Source organism: Mytilus californianus, unplaced genomic scaffold (genome assembly GCF_021869535.1).
Source record: "Mytilus californianus isolate M0D057914Y unplaced genomic scaffold, xbMytCali1.0.p SCAF_7, whole genome shotgun sequence".
Taxonomy (NCBI): Eukaryota; Metazoa; Mollusca; class Bivalvia; order Mytilida; family Mytilidae; genus Mytilus; species Mytilus californianus.
This window is the reverse complement of record NW_026262723.1, coordinates 47,117,650-47,125,990: the sequence shown is the minus strand read 5'-3', so window position 1 is coordinate 47,125,990 and position 8,341 is coordinate 47,117,650.

Sequence of the window (8,341 nt, the reverse complement as noted above, 5' to 3'; positions counted from 1 at the left end):
TTTCCAAATCTGCAAGAGTTGCAAATGGAGTTAACTTCATCCAAAGCAGAGAGATCTGGTTCAAGTTTAACTTGAATGTTTCAGTTGGTTCTAGTAAGATTATTTCAAAATTAATGAATAGAAAAGCAAAATGACACAATAAAAATAAATCTAGAAATTCATATATATATATATATATATATGGCAGTCAGCAGGGTTTAAGAACATCAGTTGTTCGACCTGTTAGTCAAATGCGTTTTGTTAAAATATACTTTTTCACTTTTTTTGGTCTTTTGAAAAATGTTGTTTGTGCTGTATTTAGACCCCTCTACAACGAAATTTATTTTACATGCACACGTATAAAAATTGCGGTTTTTATCCAACGCAATCATAGCTTTGAACGTTGTTTTCAATTTAGACTTGTTTATTTTTTCGTTTGGGCTTGTATTATATTTGCTTTCGGGTTTATATGATCCGTTCATCCTATTTTGACTCCTCAAAATTCAAGAGTTTATCCTTAATTGAGGTAAATTGTATGGCTTTCCAAAGACCGTTTCGATTCCTAAATTCGGATATGGTGTACAAAAACCTTTGCACCTTTTGTTTGCGGTATACCATCTTTTCCGCAAGTTTATTGTTTCTGTTTGTATTAAATTTACAATTAAGATCCATTTATTACATCGGTGATCCGTTTATTTGGCAATCGCCAATGGCAGTCAGCAGGGTTTAAGAACATCAGTTGTTCGACCTGTTAGTCAAATGAGTTTTGTTAAAATATACTTTTTTACTTTTTTGGTCTATTGGAAAATGTTGTTTGTGCTGTATTTAGACCCCTCTAACAAGAAATTTATTTTGCATGCACACGTATAAAAATTGCGGTTTTTATCCAACGCAATCAAAGGTTTGAACGTTGTTTTCAATTTAGACTTGTATATATATATATATATATATATATATATATATAAGTGCCTATAAATAGCAGCACATGACATACAAATCTATGGGAGTGTGGATTAATCAGTACAGAGATTAATTCAATTACACAAATAAAATTATAGATTGCCTAACAATGTAATTTTAACACGCTATTTAGTATGTAAATATAAGAATGTTTAAAATATCTACAAAATGATGAAAATAAACGCAATATTTAGCTAGACTAACTAGCTTTATCAAGCGTGCATCTATCCAGGTGAAATCGGATGTAGATGATAGAAACTTTTGCAGCTCAATGTATATGTTGCACTTGAATTTAGCTGCCTTGAAAATAATACATAATATGGATGAAGTTCAAGATTTTTACAAAAATTGATAGTTGAAGTTAGCAACGTCCATTGGCCAATATTACAGGATAAAAAGGACGATGCTGTGTACTAAATTATGCTTTATCTTTCCTGTATCTTTTCTCATCTTTTTCGTTAAGACCATCAGGTTCTAAAGTGCGGAGTTGGTGGATCCAAAAATTTTCTCTTCTCCTTCTCGCCGTGGTGTCCCACTCGGTGTTGACTTCTATGATTTGGAAAGTAACATTATCAAAAGAATGTTTCGTTGAACGAAGATGTCTTGTGAGAGGACATTTTTTGTTGGTTTTGTACCATGAACGATGGTTATTGAGCCGAATATTAAATTTGTCCATTGTTTCTCCCACATACTGAATGCCACAAGTGTCACATGTTAATATATAAATTGAGTTCTCCGTTTTACAGTTGGAATTTGAGTAGATGGTATAATTTTGTTTAGTAACGGAGCTGATGAAAGAACTGCTTGTATTGGCAGCTTTACAACACAAGCAGTTCCTTCGACCACATTGTTTGTAGCAACCGGGAGATGGAGTAGGCTGCTTTGCTAATACAGATGTCACTAATTTGTCACGGATGTTTTTAGGTCTTCTGAAGGCCATGACTGGTGGTGAGGAAAATACTTTTTTAAGATTAGAATCATTTTCTATAATTTTCCAATGCTTCTGAACAATGGAAGACACATTTTTTAAAATCAGGATGGTAAGTGAGTACAAGGGGTGTTCTGTTAGCTGCTTTATTCTTATCTTTGTACTCTAGAAGTTCTTGGCGACTAGTTTTGTTTGCTCTTTCGAAAGCGCTATCAAAGATGTTGTTATTGTATCCTCGAACAACTAGATGTTTACGTAGTTGTCCAAGTCTAGCATTTTGCGTATTTTCAGTAGAGCATATTCTCTTGATTCGCAACGCCTGGCTGAATGGGATGCCACGGGAGCAGTGTTTAGGATGGCAACTTTTAGGAGAAAGGAATTGATGTTTGTCCGTTTGTTTGGTATGAAGGTCCGTTATAATGGTTCCGTTCTTGATGTAACTCGTAGTGTCGAGGAAGTTTATTTTCTCCATAGATGATTCATATGTAAATTTTATTGAATGGTGGAAAGAGTTACAGTGTCCTAGAAATTCATTAAGATGTTCTTGTGAATCTGTCCATTTGAAATCAATATCGTCAATGAATCGGAACCATGATAAGGGCTGGTATGGAGCACTAGCCAAGAGGCGTTTTTCAAGTTGGCCCATAAATATGTTGGCATATGACGGGGCCATGTTTGTGCCCATACTAGTACCGTCTATCTGGAGATAATGTTTTTCATTGAAAGAGAAGTTGTTGTTCTCTAGCACTAGTTTCAGAAGTGTAACAAGGCACTCAGTTGGAGGATTTTTTTCACTACGAGTGTTCCATACCTCTTCACACGCTGCTATTCCTTCGTCTTGTGGAATGTTGGTATATAAAGAAGACACGTCCATGGATGCAAGTATAGTATTGCTTGGTAGAGGATTGAGGCTTTCCATTTTCTTTAGATAATCAGTCGTATCTTGAATGTAAGAGGGTAGTTCTTTCACATGAGGTCTTAGATGATGGTCTATTGCGTTTATTTTCATCATTTTGTAGATATTTAAAACATTCTTATATTTACATACTAAATATTGTGTTAAAATTACATTTTTAGGCAATCTATATATATATATATATACAAGTCTAAATTGAAAACAACGTTCAAACCTATGATTGCGTTGGATAAAATCGCAATTTTTATACGTGTGCATGCAAAACAAATTTCTTGTTAGAGGGGTCTAAATACAGCACAAACAACATTTTCCAAAAGACCAAAAAAGTGAAAAAGTATATTTTAACAAAACGCATTTGACTAACAGGTCGAACAACAAATGTTCTTAAACCCTGCCGGCTGCCATTGGTGATTGCCAAATAAACGGATCACCAGGTGTAATAAATGGATCTAATTTATAAATTAATACCAGACAGAAAACAATAAACTTGCGGCAAAGATGGTATACCGCAAACAAAAGGTGCAAAGATTTTTGTACACCATATCCGGATTTCGACAATTAATGTCTCAAGTTTCAGTGATATATATATATATAAATATATAAGAAATTAATGTCTCTTCAGTGATGTTAGGGATCGAAACGGTATTTGGAAGGTCATAAAATTTACCTCAATTTAGGACAGACTCTTGAATTTTGAAAGAGTCGAAATAGGATGAACGGATCATATAAACCCGAAGGCAAATATAATACAAGCCCAAACGAAAAAATATAAGAAAGTCTAAATTGAAAACAACGTTCAAACCTATGATTGCGTTGAATAAATATATAATATAAACAGAGAAAAAAAAACACTGTCCATTTATCTTGGAAAAGAGGGGGGTATTTTTTGGGGTATCGGGTTCGTTTGCCCTGGTTACATATTTGCCATGGGTCTGTTCGCCCTGAGTTCATTCGCCCATAGAGTCCATTCGCCCTCGGTTTTGTTCTCCCTACTTTTATCAAGGGTTTGTATATATACAAATCCTTGCTTTTATTAAAAAATATTAATAAACTTATTCAGATATTTATATGGTATAGATTCTTGAAATTCATGAAAATACATGGAAATATTCAAAATTGATGGCGTGTTTTTGAACATTAATTGTTCATAATAATAATTCTCATTGATTGTTGTAATAATTTTCTTTGATGGATTAATAATAAAATCAACATTTTGTTTTGATAATCTAGTCAGCTTGGAATGAGAAAAACAATGATGTACGATTTGTAAAACATGAAAAGGATTTATCAGTTCATTTATTATTATACTGCATAAATTGACTGACTAGAATTATTAAAATTGTTTACAAATATCAATAAAGATAAATACATTGTATTCCAGTATTCTACGCAAATCAAAGGAAAATAATTATTTGATTGCAGCAATACAAGTATTCTGCAAATTTTTCAACAAACTTTAACATACTCTGTTCAAATAATAAACACTGTGCAACTAGACAACAACAAAAAAATAAAAATCAGGGCGAATGGACTCTTGGCGAACAGGTAATGGTATTAGAGTGAACAGGTACTAGGACGAATGTAAATCAGGGCGAACGAACCCGGATTATTTTTTTGGAAGAAAAAACCTTTTCACTACCTTTCTGCATTGTCCATTTCTGAAACAATTTTTTTTCTCTCAAGAAATCTAGAATAATCTGATAAATCATGATAATAAAATATGGTCTATTCGAAAATACCTATTTTCCCCAGGCTTCCAACAGATGAATAGTTTTGTGCCTACTTTTTTCCTGGGTTGTTTGGTTTGAATCAAACAAAGTTATATTTCAATTAAGTTTTATTATACATGTGGGAATGTATGCACTTTTTTTTTTACCTCATACATTGATAAGAAAAAATAGAAAGTGGTTTCTTCCAAATTAAATGTGGATTCATTTATTTTCGTGGGTACCAATTTTCGTGGATTAAGTAAAACTTACATGTTCGTTGATATTTATTTTGGTGGTTTTGACGAAGTCTGCATACAAGCTTATGGAAAATTTGTTATTCGTTGAACATTTAATTTCGTGGTTTACCTGTACCCACGAAATCCACAAAAATTGGTATCCAACGAATAATAATGAATCCACAGTATTATATGTTATAGTACCATTCATTGCCATTATACATCACAACTTTCTGTTATTGGCAATTTGTACTTTTCCGTTTAAACTCTGCTGCATATATTTTTGTCCCCCGCGTAACGCGTTGCGGGGGACATAGAAATATACCGGGTGTCCGTCCGTCCATGTGTCCGTCCGTCCGATCTTGTTAGCGCTCTCACGGGTACAATTCTTGCTAGATTTTTATAAAACTTATACTGTAGTTTAATATTAGCAATATCTCGGACAAGGTCTTTTACATTTAGTGCCACAGATGCACAGGACAATTCAGACAAGAAGCGTAAATGCTAAATTTCCTACAAAACAAAAGGAGTTGTAATAAATATTGACATTTTTTTTTTAATTTATTTAGTTAAACCTCGGAATTTTTTTAACACTGAAACTTTTCACAAACAAAAAACGATGTTCAACAAATAAAAATGATTGAAGTATAATCAACGTTCAAACCTATGATTGTGTTGGATAAAAACCGCAATTTTTATACGTGTGCAAGCAAACAAATTTCGTGGTAGAGGGGTCTAAATACAGCACAAACAACATTTTCCAAAAGACCAAATGAGTGAAAAAGTATATTTTAACAAAACGCATTTGACTAGCAGGTCGAACAACTGATGTTCTTAAACCCTGCTGACTGCCATTGGCGATTGCCAAATAAACGGATCACAAGATGTTACAAAATAGATCTTATTATTAATTAATTACCAAACAGAAAACAATAAACTTGCGGAAAAGATGGTATACCGCAAACATGAGGTGCAAAAATTTGTACACCATATCCGGATTTCGACAATTAATGTCTCTTCAGTGATGTTAGGAATCGAAACGGTATTTGGAAGGCCATATAATTTACCTCAATTTAGGATAGACTCTTAAATTTTGAAAGAGTCAAAATAGGATGAACGGATCATATAAACCCGAAGGCAAATATAATACAAGCCCAAACGAAAATATATATATATATATATAAAAAATAATATAAGATAATGACGGTTTCAATTCATCACTTTTACATATATATAACATTAATTCCTGATATGAAAAAATAAACCAAGTTATGGACATTGATTCACACCAGTATTGACATATATACGGACAAATTACTCGTTTTACTATTTATATTGTATTCATGGATAGATATGTTGGAATTCACAAGTGTAGGTGGACATGCTAAGATTTTAGTAACAGAAGAATGACATTCTGTAAAAGTAACCCTAGCAAAACAAAAATTACTGATGCAAACATGAAGCTGCGGTGACTTCAGACATGCTTTTGATTCAGTACCTCATGCTAGTTTATTTTACAAGCTGAAACGTGCAGAGGTTTGATTCAAGTTTTATGATATTATTAAGTCCTAATATAGTAATATTAATCTATGTATTAAAATAGAAAACAAGAGAACTAACTTTTTGCTCATCCTGTATTGGTGTTAGACAGGGAGATAATCTTAGCCCTAATCTGTTTAGTTTATATCTCCGTGATTTATCATCACATTTTGATTCCCCTTGTGACCATATTACATTAAATGACATAAATATTAACTGCCTATTATATTGCTGATGATTTAGATTTGGTATCTACCAGTTAAAAATGGCTTTCAAAATTCAATTAATGAATTGTCACCATTTGCTAAAAAGTATGGCATCTGGAAATAAATACTACTCAAACTAAAGTATAGTTTTTAATAAGTCAGGATACTGGTAGAATCAAGAAAAATATTTTATTTAGATATGGTATAACGTTGAAAATAGCAAAATATACACCAATCTATGCCAAATTTGATGCCTAAAAGCTTTTATTCCATTAAAACAAAAAATCTCTCAATTAATACACATATTTAATTCCACAGTAAAACCAGTATTGCTCTTTGGATCTGAAATATGGGGAGAACTCCAAGTACCGAAATTTATAAATGACCCTGAAAAATTTGTAATAAAAAAATTGGAAAATTCAAAACAAGAGACCATTCATCTTAAATTCTGTCAATTTGCATTAGATGTTGGACCAAAACCTTCAAGAAATGAGACTACAGGACATTTAAAGAACCAGTAGCTATGTCGACATAACTGCCAAGCAAGAATCATGGGTTAATTGTATTCACAAGATGTTTGAATTTTTGAATGTTGAACACTTATATATAAATATATCAAAACATAAACAGAGTTATAATAGTTAAGTTATAGATATTTCATATCTTTTGGATAGTTTTGCGGTGTTTCGTAAATTATACCATAGCTTTTGTTGAAACCCCCGGCAATAACCTCACGAGACGAAGTCGAGTGAGGTTGCCGAGAGGTTTCAACAAAAAACTATGGTATAATTTACGAAATGCCGCAAAACTATCCAAAAAATATGGAATATCTGTTTTAACCTATCGCATCTTTTGCTGTTTAAAATTGTATATTTCATATATTTTTGTTGGTTTACTTTAAAAAATAGTTTTGATAAGAATCAGTTAAATAACCCTTTTCGGGCCTTACGCATAAAGGTCCGCCTACTTTTTAAAATAAGCACGGGCTTCTGAAACAGATTAAAAGTTGAACTGCAAAGGGTTAGTTTTTTTTATTTTATCAAAATGTTAGAATGTTTCAATTTTTTAATATTCATTTATAATTCTGAGGAAATTAATTTCACAAGAAACTTTTTGAGAGTTTGGATGAATCATTCCACATTTTAATTTGTACTGAAGCTCAAGTCGTACATTGATTAAAAGGGATTTCAAAAGTTCATGATTAAAATCACATGTTGACTAGCAATAATTTACACAAAAAGTAAGCTTCATTTAGAAAAACCAGACGCTATCTAATTTTAACATTTCAACATTATTGTTATTACTTGAGCAACCTCGTTAAAGTCTAGATGTCAGCAATGTATAACAAATCGGGTGCGGGTCCAGGATTCTGAAAGGGGGATATAGCAAGCCAATATTTGGAGTAATACAATGAAAAAGTCTATGCATTTACCAAATATGAAGCTCCTTAAAATGGGCTTGCTCCCTGCCCTCCCCACAAAAAGCTGCCTCGGCAAATTCAAACCTATACAAGTAGCTGTACAGTGAAGCCTATGGAATACAATCCAAGTATAAATCTCAATAACCAAAAATCAACTTATATTTTCCAGCATAATATATACACATTTATATACTTTTTAAACTTTATTTGTTTATTTGTTCGAGGAGCGATTTTTTTTCATTTAAAAATATAGGACAACAGAGTTGCTGTACGTGGGTTCGATTCCCACCCTAGGCATTCATTTATATCGGCTGGCGCAAAGCGGGCAGTTTAGCTTAGTGGCCCCGCACTGACTCTGTTGTTCAAATGTCAAAAAATTCAGGCAGCCAGGTCTTGCTATCTTTCTTTTTCTCGAAGACCCTATACAACAAAACCATGGTTATTGTGA